Below are 19571 nucleotides of genomic sequence, written 5' to 3'. Positions count from 1 at the left end.
CTATCACTACAACAGGCAGATACATTATTTACACGTTAGTGTAGTGCGACCTCTGCACAGTGTTCATCTAAAGCTACAAGTTAGTGTAGTGCGACCTCTGCACAGTGATCAGCTAAAGCTACAAGTTAGTGTAATGCGACCTCTGCACAGTGTTCAGCTAAAGCTACAAGTTAGTGTAGTGCAACTTCTGCACAGTGTTCAGCTAAAGCTACCTGTAGAAGGTTGGTGGTGTTTTCCTGATCCTATCACTACCACAGGCAGCTACATTATTTACACATTAGTGTAGTGCGACCTCTGCACAGTGTTCAGCTAAAGCTACCTGTAGAAGGTTGGTGGTGTTTTCCTGATCCTATCACTACCGCAGGCAGCTACATTAGTTACATGTTAGTGTAGTTTGACCTCTGCACAGTGTTCAGCTAAAGCTACAAGTTAGTGTAGTGCGACCTCTGCACAGTGTTCAGCTAAAGCTACCTGTAGAAGGTTGGTAGTGTTTTCCTGATCCTATCACTACTGAAGGCAGCTACATTATTTACACGTTAGTGTAGTGCGACCTCTGCACAGTGTTCAGCTAAAGCTACAAGTTAGTGCAGTGTGACCTCTGCACAGTGTTCAACTAAAGCTACAAGTTAGTGTAGTGCGACCTCTGCACAGTGTTCAGCTAAAGCTACAAGTTAGTGTAGTGTGACATCTGCACAGTGTTCAGCTAAAGCTACAAGTTAGTGTAGTGCGACCTCTGCACAGTGTTCAGCTAAAGTTACAAGTTAATGCAGTACGACCTCTGCACAGTGTTCAGCTAAAGCTACAAGTTAGTGTAGTGCGACCTCTGCACAGTGTTCAGCTAAAGCTACCTGTAGAAGGTTGGTGGTGTTTTCCTGATCCTATCACTACTGCAGGCAGCTACATTATTTACACGTTAGTGTAGTGCGACCTCTGCGCAGTGTTCAGCTAAAGCTACCTGTAGAAGGTTGGTGGTGTTTTCCTGATCCTATCACTACCGCAGGCAGCTACATTATTTACACGTTAATGTAGTGTGACCTCTGCACAGTGTTCAGCTAAAGCTACCTGTAGAAGGTTGGTGGTGTTTTCCTGATCCTAGCACTACTGCAGGCAGCTACATTATTTACACGTTAGTGTAGTGTGACCTCTGCACTGTGTTCAGCTAAAGCTACAAGTTAGTGCAGTGTGACCTCTGCACAGTGTTCATCTAAAGCTACAAGTTAGTGTAGTGCGACCTCTGCACAGTGTTCAGCTAAAGCTACCTGTAGAAGGTTGGTGGTGTTTTCCTGATCCTATCACTACTGCAGGCAGCTACATTATTTACACGTTAGTGTAGTGCGACCTCTGCGCAGTGTTCAGCTAAAGCTACCTGTAGAAGGTTGGTGGTGTTTTCCTGATCCTATCACTACCGCAGGCAGCTACATTATTTACACGTTAATGTAGTGTGACCTCTGCACAGTGTTCAGCTAAAGCTACCTGTAGAAGGTTGGTGGTGTTTTCCTGATCCTAGCACTACTGCAGGCAGCTACATTATTTACACGTTAGTGTAGTGTGACCTCTGCACTGTGTTCAGCTAAAGCTACAAGTTAGTGCAGTGTGACCTCTGCACAGTGTTCATCTAAAGCTACAAGTTAGTGTAGTGCGACCTCTGCACAGTGTTCAGCTAAAGCTACCTGTAGAAGGATGGTGGTGTTTTCCTGATCCTATCACTAAAGCAGGCAGCTACATTATTTACACGTTAGTGTAGTGCGACCACTGCACAGTGTTCAGCTAAAGCTACAAGTTAGTGTAGTGTGACCTCTGCACAGTGTTCAGCTAAAGCTACCTGTAGAAGGTTGGTGGTGTTTTCCTGATCCTATCACTACCGCAGGCAGCTACATTATTTACACGTTAGTGTAGTGCGACCTCTGCACAGTGTTCAGCTAAAGCTACAAGTTAGTGCACTGAGACCTCTGCACAGTGTTCAACTAAAGCTACAAATTAGTGTAGTGCGACCTCTGCACAGTGTTCAGCTAAAGCTACAAGTTAGTGTAGTGCGACCTCTGCACAGTGTTCAGCTAAAGCTACAAGTTAATGCAGTGCGACCTCTGCACAGTGTTCAGCTAAAGCTACAAGTTAGTGTAGTGCGACCTCTGCACAGTGTTCAGCTAAAGCTATCTGTAGAAGGTTGGTGGTGTTTTCCTGATCTTATCACTACTGCAGGCAGCTACATTATTTACACGTTAGTGTAGTGCGACCTCTGCACAGTGTTCAGCTAAAGCTACAAGTTAGTGTAGTGCGCTCTGCACAGTGATCAGCTAAAGCTACAAGTTAGTGTAATGCGACCTCTGCACAGTGTTCAGCTAAAGCTACAAGTTATTGTAGTGCAACTTCTGCACAGTGTTCAGCTAAAGCTACCTGTAGAAGGTTGGTGGTGTTTTCCTGATCCTATCACTACCGCAGGCAGCTACATTATTTACACGTTAGTGTAGTGTGACCTCTGCACAGTGTTCAGCTAAAGCTACCTGTAGAAGGTTGGTGGTGTTTTCCTGATCCAAGCACTACCGCAGGCAGCTACATTATTTACACGTTAGTGTAGTTTGACCTCTGCACAGTGTTCAGCTAAAGCTACAAGTTTTTGCAGTGTGACCTCTGCACAGTGTTCAACTAAAGCTACAAGTTAGTGTAGTGCGACCTCTGCACAGTGTTCAGCTAAAGCTACCTGTAGAAGGTTGGTGGTGTTTTCCTGATCCTATCACTACTGCAGGCAGCTACATTATTTACACGTTAGTGTAGTGCGACCTCTGCACAGTGTTCAGCTAAAACTTCAAGTTAGTGTAGTGCGACCTCTGCACAGTGTTCAACTAAAGCTACCTGTAGAAGGTTGGTGGTGTTTTCCTGATCCTATCACTACCGCAGGCAGCTACATTATTTACACGTTAGTGTAGTGCGACCTCTGCACAATGTTCAGCTAAAGCTACCTGTAGAAGGTTGGAGGTGTTTTCCTGATCCTATCACTACTGCAGGCAGCTACATTATTTACACGTTAGTGTAGTGCGGCCTCTGCACAGTGTTCAGCTAAAGCTACAAGTTAGTGTAGTGCGACCTCTGCACAGTGTTCAGCTAAAGCTACCTGTAGAAGGTTGGTGGTGTTTTCCTGATCCTATCACTACTCCAGGCAGCTACATTATTTACATGTTAGTGTAGTGTGGCCTCTGCACAGTGTTCAGCTAAAGCTACAAGTTAGTGTAATGCGACCTCTGCACAGTGTTCAGCTAAAGCTACAAGTTATTGTAGTGCAACTTCTGCACAGTGTTCAGCTAAAGCTACCTGTAGAAGGTTGGTGGTGTTTTCCTGATCCTATCACTACCGCAGGCAGCTACATTATTTACACGTTAGTGTAGTGTGACCTCTGCACAGTGTTCAGCTAAAGCTACCTGTAGAAGGTTGGTGGTGTTTTCCTGATCCTAGCACTACCGCAGGCAGCTACATTATTTACACGTTAGTGTAGTTTGACCTCTGCACAGTGTTCAGCTAAAGCTGCACGTTAGTGCAGTGTGACCTCTGCACAGTGTTCAACTAAAGCTACAAGTTAGTGTAGTGCGACCTCTGCACAGTGTTCAGCTAAAGCTACCTGTAGAAGGTTGGTGGTGTTTTCCTGATCCTATCACTACCGCAGGCAGCTACATTATTTACACATTAGTGTAGTGCGACCTCTGCACAGTGTTCAGCTAAAGCTACAAGTTAGTGCACTGTGACCTCTGCACAGTGTTCAACTAAAGCTACAAGTTAGTGTAGTGTGACCTCTGCACAGTGTTCAGCTAAAGCTACAAGTTAGTGTAGTGTGACATCTGCACAGTGTTCAGCTAAAGCTACAAGTTAGTGTAGTGCGACCTCTGCTCAGTGTTTAGTTAAAGCTACAAGTTAATGCAGTGCGACCTCTGCACAGTGTTCAGCTAAAGCTACAAGTTAGTGTAGTGCGACCTCTGCACAGTGTTCAGCTAAAGCTACCTGTAGAAGGTTGGTGGTGTTTTCCTGATCCTATCACTACTGCAGGCAGCTACATTATTTACACGTTAGTGTAGTGCGACCTCTGCACAGTGTTCAGCTAAAGCTACAAGTTAGTGTAGTGCTCTCTGCACAGTGATCAGCTAAAGCTACAAGTTAGTGTAATGCGACCTCTGCACAGTGTTCAGCTAAAGCTACAAGTTAGTGTAGTGCAACTTCTGCACAGTCTTCAACTAAAGCTACCTGTAGAAGGTTGGTGGTGTTTTCCTGATCCTATCACTACCGCAGGCAGCTACATTATTTACACGTTAGTGTAGTGTGACCTCTGCACAGTGTTCAGCTAATGCTACCTGTAGAAGGTTGGTGGTGTTTTCCTGATCCTAGCACTACCGCAGGCAGCTACATTATTTACACGTTAGTGTAGTGTGACCTCTGCACAGTGTTCAGCTAAAGCTACAAGTTAGTGCAGTGTGACCTCTGCACAATGTTCAACTAAAGCTACAAGTTAGTGTAGTGCGACCTCTGCACAGTGTTCAGCTAAAGCTACCTGTAGAAGGTTGGTGGTGTTTTCCTGATCCTATCACTACTGCAGGCAGCTACATTATTTACACGTTAGTGTAGTGCGGCCTCTGCACAGTGTTCAGCTAAAGCTACAAGTTAGTGTAGTGCGACCTCTGCACAGTGTTCAGCTAAAGCTACCTGTAGAAGGTTGGTGGTGTTTTCCTGATCCTATCACTACTGCAGGCAGCTACATTATTTACATGTTAATGTAGTGCGGCCTCTGCACAGTGTTCAGCTAAAGCTACAAGTTAGTGTAATGCGACCTCTGCACACTGTTCAGCTAAAGCTGCAAGTTATTGTAGTGCAACTTCTGCACAGTGTTCAGCTAAAGCTATCTGTAGAAGGTTGGTGGTGTTTTCCTGATCCTATCACTACCGCAGGCAGCTACATTATTTACACGTTAGTGTAGTGTGACCTCTGCACAGTGTTCAGCTAAAGCTACCTGTAGAAGGTTGGTGGTGTTTTCCTGATCCTAGCACTACCGCAGGCAGCTACATTATTTACACGTTAGTGTAGTTTGACCTCTGCACAGTGTTCAGCTAAAGCTACACGTTAGTGCAGTGTGACCTCTGCACAGTGTTCAACTAAAGCTACAAGTTAGTGTAGTGCGACCTCTGCACAGTGTTCTGCTAAAGCTACCTGTAGAAGGTTGGTGGTGTTTTCCTGATCCTATCACTACTGCAGGCAGCTACATTATTTACACGTTAGTGTAGTGCGACCTCTGCACAGTGTTCAGCTAAAGCTACCTGTAGAAGGTTGGAGGTGTTTTCCTGATCCTATCACTACTGCAGGCAGCTACATTATTTACACGTTAGTGTAGTGCGGCCTCTGCACAGTGTTCAGCTAAAGCTACAAGTTAGTGTAATGCGACCTCTGCACAGTGTTCAGCTAAAGCTACCTGTAGAAGGTTGGTGGTGTTTTCCTGATCCTATCACTACTCCAGGCAGCTACATTATTTACATGTTAGTGTAGTGTGGCCTCTGCACAGTGTTCAGCTAAAGCTACAAGTTAGTGTAATGCGACCTCTGCACAGTGTTCAGCTAAAGCTACAAGTTATTGTAGTGCAACTTCTGCACAGTGTTCAGCTAAAGCTACCTGTAGAAGGTTGGTGGTGTTTTCCTGATCCTATCACTACCGCAGGCAGCTACATTATTTACACGTTAGTGTAGTGTGACCTCTGCACAGTGTTCAGCTAAAGCTACCTGTAGAAGGTTGGTGGTGTTTTCCTGATCCTAGCACTACCGCAGGCAGCTACATTATTTACACGTTAGTGTAGTTTGACCTCTGCACAGTGTTCAGCTAAAGCTGCACGTTAGTGCAGTGTGACCTCTGCACAGTGTTCAATTAAAGCTACAAGTTAGTGTAGTGCGACCTCTGCACAGTGTTCAGCTAAAGCTACCTGTAGAAGGTTGGTGGTGTTTTCCTGATCCTATCACTACTGCAGGCAGCTACATTATTTACACGTTAGTGTAGTGCGACCTCTGCACAGTGTTCAGCTAAAGCTTCAAGTTAGTGTAGTGCGACCTCTGCACAGTGTTCAGCTAAAGCTACCTGTAGAAGGTTGGTGGTGTTTTCCTGATCCTATCACTACCGCAGGCAGCTACATTATTTACACGTTAGTGTAGTGCGACCTCTGCACAATGTTCAGCTAAAGCTACAAGTTAGTGTAGTGCGACCTCTGCACAGTGTTCAGCTAAAGCTACCTGTAGAAGGTTGGTGGTGTTTTCCTGATCCTATCACTACCGCAGGCAGCTACATTATTTACACATTAGTGTAGTGCGACCTCTGCACAGTGTTCAGCTAAAGCTACAAGTTAGTGCACTGTGACCTCTGCACAGTGTTCAACTAAAGCTACAAGTTAGTGTAGTGTGACCTCTGTACAGTGTTCAGCTAAAGCTACAAGTTAGTGTAGTGTGACATCTGCAGTGTTCAGCTAAAGCTACAAGCTAGTGTAGTGCGACCTCTGCTCAGTGTTCAGCTAAAGCTACAAGTTAATGCAGTGCGACCTCTGCACAGTGTTCAGCTAAAGCTACAAGTTAGTGTAGTGCAACCTCTGCACAGTGTTCAGCTAAAGCTCCCTGTAGAAGGTTGGTGGTGTTTTCCTGATCCTATCACTACTGCAGGCAGCTACATTATTTACACATTAGTGTAGTGCGACCTCTGCACAGTGTTCAGCTAAAGCTACAAGTTAGTGTAGTGCGCTCTGCACAGTGATCAGCTAAAGCTACAAGTTAGTGTAATGCGACCTCTGCACAGTGTTCAGCTAAAGCTACAAGTTAGTGTAGTGCAACTTCTGCACAGTGTTCAGCTAAAGCTACCCGTAGAAGGTTGGTGGTGTTTTCCTGATCCTATCACTACCGCAGGCAGCTACATTATTTACACGTTAGTGTAGTGTGACCTCTGCACAGTGTTCAGCTAATGCTACCTGTAGAAGGTTGGTGGTGTTTTCCTGATCCTAGCACTACCGCAGGCAGCTACATTATTTACACATTAGTGTAGTGTGACCTCTGCACAGTGTTCAGCTAAAGCTACAAGTTAGTGCAGTGTGACCTCTGCACAATGTTCAACTAAAGCTACAAGTTAGTGTAGTGCGACCTCTGCACAGTGTTCAGCTAAAGCTACCTGTAGAAGGTTGGTGGTGTTTTCCTGATCCTATCACTACCGCAGCCAGCTACATTATCTACACGTTAGTGTAGTGGGACCTCTGCACAGTGTTCAACTAAAGCTACAAGTTAGTATAGTGCGACCTCTGCACAGTGTTCAGCTAAAGCTACCTGTAGAAGGTTGGTGGTGTTTTCCTGATCCTATCACTACCGCAGGCAGCTACATTATTTACACGTTAGTGTAGTGGAACCTCTGCACAGTGTTCAACTAAAGCTACAAGTTAGTGTAGTGCGACCTTTGCACAGTGTTCAGCTAAAGCTATGAGTAGAAGGTTGGTGGTGTTTTCCTGATCCTATCACTACCGCAGGCAGCTACATTATTTACACGTTAGTGTAGTGCGACCTCTGCACAGTGTTTAGCTAAAGCTACAAGTTAGTGCAGTGCGACCTCTGCACAGTGTTCAGCTAAAGCTACAAGTTAGTGTAGTTGGTTGGTTGTGTTTTCCTGATCCTATCACTACCGCAGGCAGCTACATTATTTACACGTTAGTGTAGTGCGACCTCTGCACAGTGTTTAGCTAAAGCTACAAGTTAGTGTAGTGCAACCTCTGCACAGTGTTCAGCTAAAGCTACCTGTAGAAGGTTGGTGGTGTTTTCCTGATCCTATCACTACCGCAGACAGCTACATTATTTACACGTTAGTGTAGTGTGACCTCTGCACAGTGTTCAGCTAAAGCTACAAGTTAGTGTAGTGCGACCTCTGCACAGTGTTCAGCTAAAGCTACAAAATACAAGCTGATTTAGTTGGAAAGAGATTCATGGACAAAGGGTATGACGCAGAATTTATTAATAAACAAATTTCATCGGTTCAATATCTTGATAGGACGACCATGATACATATTCAGAAAAAAACATTATCATTATTAGAGACTCCGGCGTTAATCTTAAATTTCAATGTACAACATAAAGACATTGAAAAAATAATAAAAAAATACTGGAACATATTAAGAGAGGATAAACGCCTAAAAAGTATTCTACCAGACAAACCACTCATTGTATATAAAAGAGCTACGACACTACGAGATCTGATTGTTAAAAATGTAGTGGATCCTCCCTCTACTAACCCGTTTTCTTTTTTTAATGGAAAAGGCTTTTTTCCATGCAAATAATATTTTGCATGCCAACATTCCAAAAAATTTCAGAGTAAAAAAACAGATTTTCTGGCAACCAATACAGCACAAACACATCCAATAAAAGATTTTATCAGTTGTCACACTGAAGGGGTTATTTACGTCCTGCAATGTTCTTGCAACTTGCAGTATGTAGGACACACCAAAAGAGCTCTAAAGGTCAGAGTAAAAGAGCATGTGCAAAATATAATAAATAAGTTCCCCAAACACAATGTATCTAAGCACTTTGCCGAGGTTCACAACAGCAACCCGGCAGAAATGATCTTTTGGGGTATAGAGCGATACCATAAATCATGGAGAGGGAATTACAAAATTAGAAGCCTGAGTCAAAAGGAATCTCAGTGGATTCATAAAATGAACACACTAGCACCCAATGGGTTGAACATAGACTTCGACTTAAATTGCTTCATTAGTGACTATTGATCTTACGTTTGAATATGATTATCGTCTTTTGAGCAATTGTGAATGTTTTTACTTATATTGTATACCTTGTGCTAAATTTCCGGTGTACTGACTTTTTAATTTGTTAACACATTTGAGCTATTTTAGTATATTTTATTGATGCTTATCACCTGCCCTTTTAATAATATTCATTTGGTATTATTTTGCTGCAATTTGCCACTAGCAATGAAGTCCCATGTATTCTTTAATACAACCACATAATGGCAGCACTCACATTGACTCTAAGTGGGCTGTCATTTAATTGGCACTAGAGGTACCTATGTAGTCCCACTTTTGAGTCAAATTAATTATTATACATGTTTGATGTTTTAGTAATCTCTAGTGACTCACCAAATCGTTTTAGATAACATTACCAACTAAGCACCTATGTAATTATTATGTGTTGCAGATGGCTGCATGAATAATAATTCTATGCCAGTATGACTACTACCACAAGATGGCAGCACTCTTACACAATTTGAGAGCTGGCTCTTCGCTATTAAGGATACTGGATACACCCATTTATTTTTATACTAGAAGAACCCCGTGTTTTAATTAATCATTTTAATTAATTATATATTAATTACTTATTTGTACTAAGGTCACACATTATTATGATTCAGCTGTTTCCAGGTAATGCATGAACATTGGAAAATACATACATTATTCGGACTACACAAACATGGCGCCCCGAACCACTTCCTGTTACTCACTATAAATGAGTGGTGGTTTCGGCCAATCATAATCCCTGAAGAAGTCACAAGGTCACGTGACGTAACGCGTAGGAACGACGCTAGCAGACACACAAAGCAATCGACATTCTTTGATCCCGGTTGTTGTTAGTGTACTCTGGAAGTATCGCACTTGGTGACGGCGATCCGATGCCATACTGTGTGGCACTGTATGCACAGTGTATTTTTTATTTTAATAAAACGTTTTTTAATACTACACCATTGGAAGCCCCCTTGTGTTCCCTCCTATCTCCTTGACTCAAGGTCCAGGATCCTGGGCCGCACCTGGCGGTGAGTTGTCGTGGACGTCCATTCATTCGGAGCCAGCGCACACCATCTGACAGCTTTGGGAGCAGTCATTTCCACCAACAGTCGGCACTGTTTACAGGGCTTTTATTCAAGCCCCTTAAGGTAAGGGCAATGAGAGCATGAACGCTGGGGGATTGAGTATGGATAGTAACTTTATATGAAAAAACCTTCAAGATTATGAGTACTGCAGATGTCTTATGCATAGAAGATTTATCCAAGCCATTGAACTTTGGTGTGTCCATCAGCAACACCACCTTGTGTTGATTCATTATTCACAATATCACTGTTGGACATTTTTTTCAGATGATTTTATTTATTCATTAATTTGACCTACACTAGGTGATATTAGTACTATTTAACACTTATCACGTATATGTATGAGTCTGTTACATTTATGTGTTTGCGCGAAATCACTTATTTATTATTATTCCATATTACAGGACGGTCTCCCCTGTGTCCGGCTGTCTCTTCATCATTACTGACTGTCTCTATTATTCCATATTACAGGACGGTCTCTCCTGTGTCCGGCTGTCTCTTCATCATTACTGACTGTCTCTATTATTCCATATTACAGGACGGTCTCTCCTGTGTCCGGCTGTCTCTCTATCATTACTGACTGTCTCTATTATTCCATATTACAGGACGGTCTCTCCTGTGTCCAGCTGTCTCTCTATCATTACTGACTGTCTCTATTATTCCATATTACAGGACGGTTTCTCCTGTGTCCGGCTGTCTCTTCATCATTACTGACTGTCTCTATTATTCCATATTACAGGACGGTCTCTCCTGTGTCCGGCTGTCTCTCTATCATTACTGACTGTCTCTATTATTCCATATTACAGGACGGTCTCTCCTGTGTCCAGCTGTCTCTCTATCATTACTGACTGTCTCTATTATTCCATATTACAGGACAGTTTCTCCTGTGTCTGGCTGTCTCTTCATCATTACTGACTGTCTCTATTATTCCATATTACAGGACGGTCTCTCCTGTGTCCGGCTGTCTCTCTATTATTACTGACTGTCTCTATTATTCCATATTGCAGGACGGTCTCTCCTGTGTCCGGCTGTCTCTCTATCATTACTGATTGTCTCTATTATTCCATATTACAGGACGGTCTCTCCTGTGTCCGGCTGTCTCTCTATCATTACTGTCTGTCTCTATTATTCCATATTACAGGACGGTCTCTACTGTATCCAGCTGTCTCTTCATCATTACTGACTGTCTCTATTATTCCATATTACAGGACGGTCTCTCCTGTGTCCGGCTGTCTCTCTATCATTACTGACTGTCTCTATTATTCCATATTACAGGACGGTCTCTCCTGTGTCCGCCTGTCTCTTTATCATTACTGACTGTCTCTATTATTCCATATTACAGGACGGTCTACTAGATGTCCGGATCTCTGGATCACCATCCATGATAAATGTTATTTCCTCTCTGAGAACAAGAAGACATGTCCACTTAGTGATAAAGAATGTGAAAAGAATGGCTCTAGACTGGCCCAGGTGAAGGAGAAGACCATACAGGTCAGTGTCGGGGTCACTGGGTTGGGTGTGTGGGTGGGGAGCATCTGGTGGCACTCATAAGACATCCAGGAAGGTGATAGTAATAATAATGTGTTGTGTATTGTGTTATCCAGAGACTGGTGAACATCACAGGAAAGGAATTCTGGGTTGGATTAACCCAATATAACATCTATGGTGGAGTGTGGACAAGAAAATGGCCAGATGGCAGCATGGAATAAGTTTTAGGGGACTTTTTTTTCTTAAACAGAAAACCCCCCAACTCTTCAGTAGAAGTATCTCTGTATGATGTCAGGCTTCCTCCTCCCTCCTCTTCCTCCACAAAGACTTGTACACAATCTGTTTGGATAACAATATTTTTTTTGTTTTTACTGACCCCCAGTATAAATAAGTGGGGAAATGCTAGATCTCCCAAGTCATCCCTATTTTGACAGCTCTTTGGCCCAATTCACACCTGTACCAAGCATCTTTTTTTAAGCGTGTTTTTTGTCATGTTTGTTACACTGCAGCACAAGGAAACCCTTTCACTTGAATCGGCTTCCCTAGGCACAGCATAGTAGCCCAAGTAACTTTTTTTTGCAAGTGAGCCAAGTGCATTTTGCATTTCACATTTTCCTAGTTTTTTCATGCATTTTGTTGCAAGGGAAACATGCAACAAAATACAGGACGGCTCCCTGTGTTTGGGATGCCATTAAGAAATAATGTCACCACAAGCATGTTGTTTGTTTTGCTGCATTTTGAGTGTTTCCAAAAACAGAAATTCACTACTCTGCCAGCGAGTTTAGAATGCCCAGCGGGGAATGCAGCCTTATTGTCACTTTCTTGGAGCAAAGCACATCTCTCCTAAGGCAATTCTGTGTCTCAGTGGGGCTGTTATGAATATTTGTCACCGATCTAAAACACTCCTTCACACACTTCCTACATTCACCTGTAATAGGACTGGCTATGTTATATCTGTACAGTGTCCTCTATAGTTCCTCATCACCAGACACTCAGGTGTGACAGTCTGTGGGCGCACCAACCCAACTATATACATGATATTGTCAAAATTATTGGGACACCTGCTTTTCCACACACATGAACTTTACTGACATTCCATCAATATTGAGTTGGCCCACCCTTTGCAGCTATAACAGCTTCAATTCTTCTGGAAGGCTGTCCACGAGGTTTAGGAGTGTGTCCATGGGAATGACTGGCCTGCACAGAATCCTGGCCTCAAACCAATAGAACACCTTTGGGATGAATTAGAGCGAATACTGTGAGCCATGCCTTCTCATCCAACATCAGTTGCCTGACCTCACATGCGCAAACGGAAGAATGGTCAAACATTCCCATAGACTCACTCCTAAACCTTGTGGACAGCCTTCCCAGGAGAGTTGAAGCTGTTATAGATGCAAAGGGTGGGCCAACTCAATATTGAACCCTACAGAGTAAGATTGGGATGTCATTAAAGTTCATGTGCGTGTAAAGGCAGGTGTTCCAAAACTTTTGACAATATAGTGTAAGTAGAGGCCCCTAGACATATTTTGTTTCATGGTCTTCTCTATCTCTCCACCACCCATTACTGATCATCTAAAAGGACTGCAGAAATTCCCTCATCTTATTTTATCTCCTGTTTAGAACCCTCCCTCAGTCCGAAGCGACTGGAACCTGTGCCAAGCTCGGATCTCATCTGACACTGTTGAACTGCTATGAAGAACTGAACTACATCTGTGAGAAGAATGCTGTGTGACCGCACTGATCTGAGAAATGCTGTGTGAATGTTCTGGTCTCTGTGCCATTATTCTGAATTGTAAATAAAATGCTAATGAATTCATATATGTGTTTTTCTCCTTTGTGTTTATTTCTGTACAGACCGATTCTTGTAAGATTAAAGGACAAGGACACTTTTCTCACACCATCCTCAGCTGTCTTCTCAGAGGTGGGAGTGTTTGCAATAGGGAACACTAGAATGGAGCTCCTTGGGGAAGGGTGGAGAGGAGGGGAGAGCAGATGTGAGGAGGTGAAGGGAGAAGGGGGGGTTCAAGAGAGAATGTTAAAAAAGGGGAGGCTTTCCAGATAGAAAGGAAAACAAGGTAAGTGAATTGGAAGACAGAAGAGGGGAAATGTAAGAGCGAAAGAGAGTGTAGATTAGAGAAGGGAGGGGAGGGTTCAAGAAAGGAAGCAAAAGGAGGTTTGAGAAGGGAAATGGAGAGAAGGAGAGGATTGAGAAAGGAAGGGATAAGAGAGATAGCTAGAGGAGGACAGAGAAGTGAAAGGGAGGGTTCAGGGGGTGGAAGGGAGAGGAGGGGATGTTTCATGAGAGGAAGAAAGAGAAGGTTAGAGGAGGTGAAGGGGGGGTTTAAGAGAGGAGCGAGACGGAGTACTGAGAAGTGGAAGGGAGAGATGGAGAGGGTTCGGAAGTTGGGGGGGGGATAGAAGGGAAGGAGAACGGAGAGGAGGGGGTCGGTTGTAGAGACTTGGACTGCATCAAATGAGAAACTTCCTATTTGCTTGAAATCACTGATAGCATTACAAATATCTATATGAATAAATATAAAATACATGATCGGTTAAGCATTGCATGTTCTAAGGCTCTACGCATTTTGTGGAGTATTTTTATCCACTCTTCAGGAGCAGCAATGTCTTATTATCTGAAAAGAGACATAAAAGTATCTAAGTCACAACCTTTGGGGGAAAGAGGCACCATAGAAAGAGTCTTGTTGGAAAATGTAATCTCCTCTAAAAGGTACTCACAACCGCCGTGTGGATGTACAGCCTTGAGAACTGGAAGCTCCCCTAAGGGCGTCTTGTCCGGGAGCTGTGGCAATGTGTGGTGCAAGCAGGTCCCTCATTTTATGGATTCAGAGGGGATCCCCCACATGCCAACATTTTTTTAAAAAATGGCATGGGGTCCCCCCAAAATCCATAACAGGCCCTCTAGGTCTGGTATGGATTTTAAGGGGAACTCCTTACCAAAATGTGAAAAAAAAATTGACGTGTGGTCCCCCCGAAATCCATACCAGAACCTTATCCAAGCATGCAACCCAGAGGTCAGGATAAGGGGAGGACGAGCAGGCCCCTTCCCCTCTCCTGAACCATACCAGGCCACATCCCATCAACATGGGGAGGGTGCTTTGGGGTCCCCCCCATGTTGGCCTCTTGTTGATGGGGTAAGCAGGTGAAGGCTTATCAGAATCTGGAAGCCCCCTTTAAGAAGGGGACCCCCGGATCCTGCCCTCTCCTTTTTTTAATGTATTCATTTGTATGGTTCTTTTTCATGTGGCTTTTTGTGTGAATTTTTTTTTTTACTTTGTTTTATTGATATTTACATGTATTTAATTTTTTTGTTTATATGATGAATCCGGAGGATTTTATAGAGGAAGATGCATATAGAAGCAGCAGGTCTGCTACTATTTTTTCCTCGCTTTTTAAAAGTGCTAAGATGCACATTATCTCTAGTAACAAGGTTGCATCTGATCCCTCTAATGAGCAGACAACAGCATCATCAAGTTTGTCCACCCCTGCTATAGAAGAATATGCTTTGTTCATTTTTATTATCAGGGGTGTACAACCACTTTAAAGGGAAGAATTTAAAATAAAATATATGAAATTTGTTTAAATAACATGCCTGGGGGATGTGTTAAACTGGCTTATGAAGTCGCTCATCTGTACAATGTACTACAGCAAAAGTGATATTCACTAAGTAAAAAAAAAGTTAATTGCCATCTGCTAAATGATATTTCCCGGTCACTTTGTTCTGTTAGAAAAAAAAAAGACCAGGATTACCCTCAGCATCTATATCAGGCCGATGTCTTGGGTGAGGGTCTGCTATGGATTGTAATAGGGGAACCCAAAAAAAGCAAACAAAACTATGCACATATCCTTGAAAAGTTGTCTGGTATGGATGTCAAGGAGGAACCCACGAAAAGAAAAAAAATAAACTGCATGTGGTCCACAAAAATGTAATATCAGTTTCCCTTTATAAATAGAGGGCTTCATGCCGCCAACACAGAATTCACCTTCTTGCACATTTTGCTAAACACACGGGGGAACCAAAAAGAAGCAATGGGTTGTGGAAATGGAACTATACTCACCTCCATTCCATGATGTGGCATCAACGAGCTCCCTCACCAGCAGTGACATCTTCTCACATAATACCAGTGGATGGTGTAATTGTGCCCCATCACCCCCCATCTCTTTCCCTGGGAATGGTAACACTCTTCTTACCAGCTTCTCTTCTCCCTGATTGGAGTAAAAGGAAGGCAAATGTCACCAAAATTTATAAATTAGAAAATCCTAATTCCAGTGGTAAAAACTAAAAAAGGTGAAGAATAGTAATTCCAGGTGCCAAACACAATATGGAAACCCCTTTTATAAATTGGTGAAATACAGATGTGAGAGGAATGACAGAGGTACCAAAATTGAGATAAAAAGACCCATCTGACCCGATGTAAAATGTAGACACATTCCTTAGTAGAATAAGGAGTAGGAGGACCTTATAGAGATAGAAGACACAAAGGAGCATTATTTGGATGTTCTACACAAACAGTAAACTAGGACCTCTCTGTACACATTGGACATCCCTGTACGATCAGATACATGGATTCAGGGATCATGTTTGCGCTCTCGTGTGAACCCCCGTCTCTTCTTCATTTCGTTTAGTAAATCAACCCCATCATCTCTATTAAACGTCACACTCTTGTTCCTCCTGTCCCCGTACAAGGCTGACCACAGTCTGCAGACACAGAGGAGCTCTCATTACCTCTTCCCCTCCAGCCGGAGAGACCACAGAACATCCTATAAGAGCAGAGACACCATGGAGGAGGACGCCGAGTCTGCACGGAGGAACGCTCAGAGAGCAGGTAACCTGGGGAGGGGTGTGGGAGAACAAAGTGAGGACATTTAGTAAAGCCATTGAGGCTCATATCAACGAATCTTCATGTGCAAATATGTCATGTCAGCAGTTATCGTTGGGTCTTTTTTTGCAATCAAATCAACAGGTGTAGTTTTCTGTGGTAGTGTCACCAAATAGCCAATGATATTTTAATGTTTGTCACCAACCCTATGGTCACTCTCCCTAACCTTAGAACCCTTTTGTCCCACTTTGGTAGTTTCTCTGGTAGTGGTGGTCTGTCCATTAGGGGTGCCTTTGCGCTGCCCCCCCTATCCATGCCCCAGCCCCTCCATGCATCCGGGCCCTTTCAGGACACCGGATGCGTAAATTTCAACAGGGTTGTGGTTTTCTGAAACACCTGATTAGAGCCAGAGGCTCTAATAGACTTCAAAATAGGGTGGGCCCAGGGCGCAGAGAATTGCGCTATGAGCCCAAACAGGTGTGTTACAATAGCAAATGAATATTCTCTATTTAAACACTGATCCTCCTCCCAGCCAATCAGGAAGCGGGTCTGAGACCCATTTCCAGATTACTCGAAAAAGGAGAAGGGTCCCAATTGGCTGCCGGGAAGGAGGGAGGAAACAGAAGTTACCGCCACCGGGATGCCCGCGGAGAGCATGGGAAGGGGATGCCGCCGTGGAGAGCAGGGGAAGGGGAAGCCTCCACCATAGAGGGAGGCCGCCACCTCCGTGATAACCACAGAGAGCAGGGGAAGCCACTGGTGAAGCCTGGGAGAAGGGCTGGCTGCCATAGATGGGGTGAGTGACCCAACTGACCGGGGGGGATGGTGGTGGCACTGTTTGCCACCCCCCAAAAAATTACCACCAGTCGCCACTGCTCTCTGGTATCCATATCAACCATGCCAAATCCAAGATTTTGAATGTTTCCTTATCATCACATTTAGTGGTCTCTTTCCCCTACTCGTTGGAACTGAAATGTCTCCCCTGCCTGGGAATTAATCTTACCTCCTCATGTGATACTCTTTATGAGGCTAATTACCCACCACTTTTTCATAAACGTAAGCACTTGTTAGTTTTCTGGTCCACCCTCTATCTGGGTTAGGCTGTATTGCAGCAATTAGGATGAAGTCACTATATCACTTCTGGGTCCTACCTCTGCTACTCCCCTCCCACATTTCACATATACAACAAAATCAGATCATATAAATAATTTGATGCCATCACAATCCTGGACTTGTTAGCTATACTCTTTTTTACAGTAGACCCCAAGTCAGCCTAGGAGTTCATATATATTTCCAAGCTGTTCAGTTGGTCTCCCTCCCCAAATACCATGTGACCACAGAGATCCCTCTTTGGGTCTCACAGGAGGCAGATGATTGCACCCTTCTCTGCAGATAATTTACATTGGTTTCCCCAGAAGGTCAGAACTTGTATACACAATCCTGTTACATTACATTCTCTGAAACTTTGGGATAATCTTAAGTACTCTGGGCAGATCCAATCCCCCCATCTGCCTTTATAGAATTTTGTACAAAATCCTTTCTACTGGATTTTGAGAAACCTTCCCTTTTTAAACAGTGATCACAATGAGAGATCACTCACTTACACACCCTTCTTACACCAGGTGGTGTTAAGTTATTCCAAACTCTTCATAACACTTACACCCCCCTTTATTCTGAGATATTTAATTTTTTGCAGATAAATCATTATGTCACTTATTCGTTCCGTAGCACGTCAGATAGCACTACCCTCACATAAATGTAAACATGACCCCCATGTCCTGGGTATGGGCTCCTTACTGTATAATCAGCTTCTGACAGAAAACATCCAGGCCCAACCATGTCCAAATGGCTGCCAGACCTTGACATCCAACTGGACCCAGAGCAATGGTCCTTGATCTGGGATACCAGAAAGTCTTGCTCTCAGAATGCTATGGCCCTGGAAACGAACTACAAGCTATTACACCATTGATTTTTGACCCCAACTAAAATTCAAAATTCACCTTGGAAAATACGGTAGCTTGCTTCCGAGGGTGTCCATATCTGGGGACATACCTCCACACCTGGTGGACCTGTCCAGTTGTACAACGACTATGAACTAAGACAGGGGTAGGCAACCTCGTCCCTGTGGTGAAACTATAAGTCCCATGAGACATTGCAAGTCTCTGACAATCACAGGCATGACTCCTAGAGGCAGACGCATGATGGGATTCGTAGTTTCACCACAGCTGGAGGGTCGAGGTTGCCTACCCCTCGACTAAGGTATACAACATTTTAGCCCTTCTGTTGACTACTTCAATCCCAATGCTCCCAGCTGAGGCCTACTAAAAAAACAATTCAAACTAATGACTCATGTCCTCACAGCTACTAAACAATCCATAGCACAAGTGTGACTAATTGACCTCCTCTCAATGACAGCAGATAAAAATTGGCTTCATACAACCTTTATCAATGAAAAACTAACAGCGAGACTGATGGCTAAAATGTCCGAATTCCACCAGGTTTGGGACCCTTGGGTCACACATATTATGACAGAAAATAAAATAAAGGGAGAACAGGTGCGGGACTTTGAATGAGACACACGGTAGCAGAAGTATAACTTGGATAAGAAATGCGATTTTTATCAAAATGATACAAAAATTCATATATATACATATTTAGGCACATATCTCTACATATTTAGTCACATAGCTCTAGATTGATAATCTGTATTCATCATAAAATGCATTCCAACAAGGACTTCTATTACAAACATTTGAGAATATAGATAAATAAAATTATAATAATCAATCAATAAATATGTGACACTAAAAAACTGTCACTAGAAAAAGGTGGCAAAATATAAATACAATAAAATTGGAACGTCCATACATATATAGTTGATAATTGTGTACACGTAACGGTAGTTGTAAGCTCTACGCCATTTCGGGACCTTATAGCCACTCATCAGGAGCATAACCGTAGTGACCACCTATAATTAGGGGAAATAGCAATATTGAATGGTTTGAAAAACAGGTGGGTAGGGAGCCTAGCGGAGCAGACATGCATTGTTAGAGCTCCACACCGCTGAGGAGAGAAGAGAAGGACAAAGCAGAGCCTGCAGGCTCAAAAGGTATCCATTTGAACCTTTTTGCCCCTGGGAACAAACTGTGAAAGTTTGGGCAGGAAATATGGTACTGGGAGGAAACCGTGGCAGAAATAAAAATCACCTCACAAAGAGCTCACAGGCACTCACTGCAGCTGAAGCAGCTCCAGTCACCTCACAAGATACAGCATCAGGGCGCTCTCACAGACAGAAAATGTCACAGCAAGACTCTCCATTTGAGTCAGATACAGAACAAATCCTCTCACAAACTTCTCCACAAGCCTCCTCAGCATCCCCAGTAATATTAT

The sequence above is a fragment of the Aquarana catesbeiana genome, linkage group LG01, assembly GCF_042186555.1.
Source record: "Aquarana catesbeiana isolate 2022-GZ linkage group LG01, ASM4218655v1, whole genome shotgun sequence".
NCBI lineage: Eukaryota > Metazoa > Chordata > Amphibia > Anura > Ranidae > Aquarana > Aquarana catesbeiana.
This window is presented reverse-complemented; position numbering follows the sequence as displayed.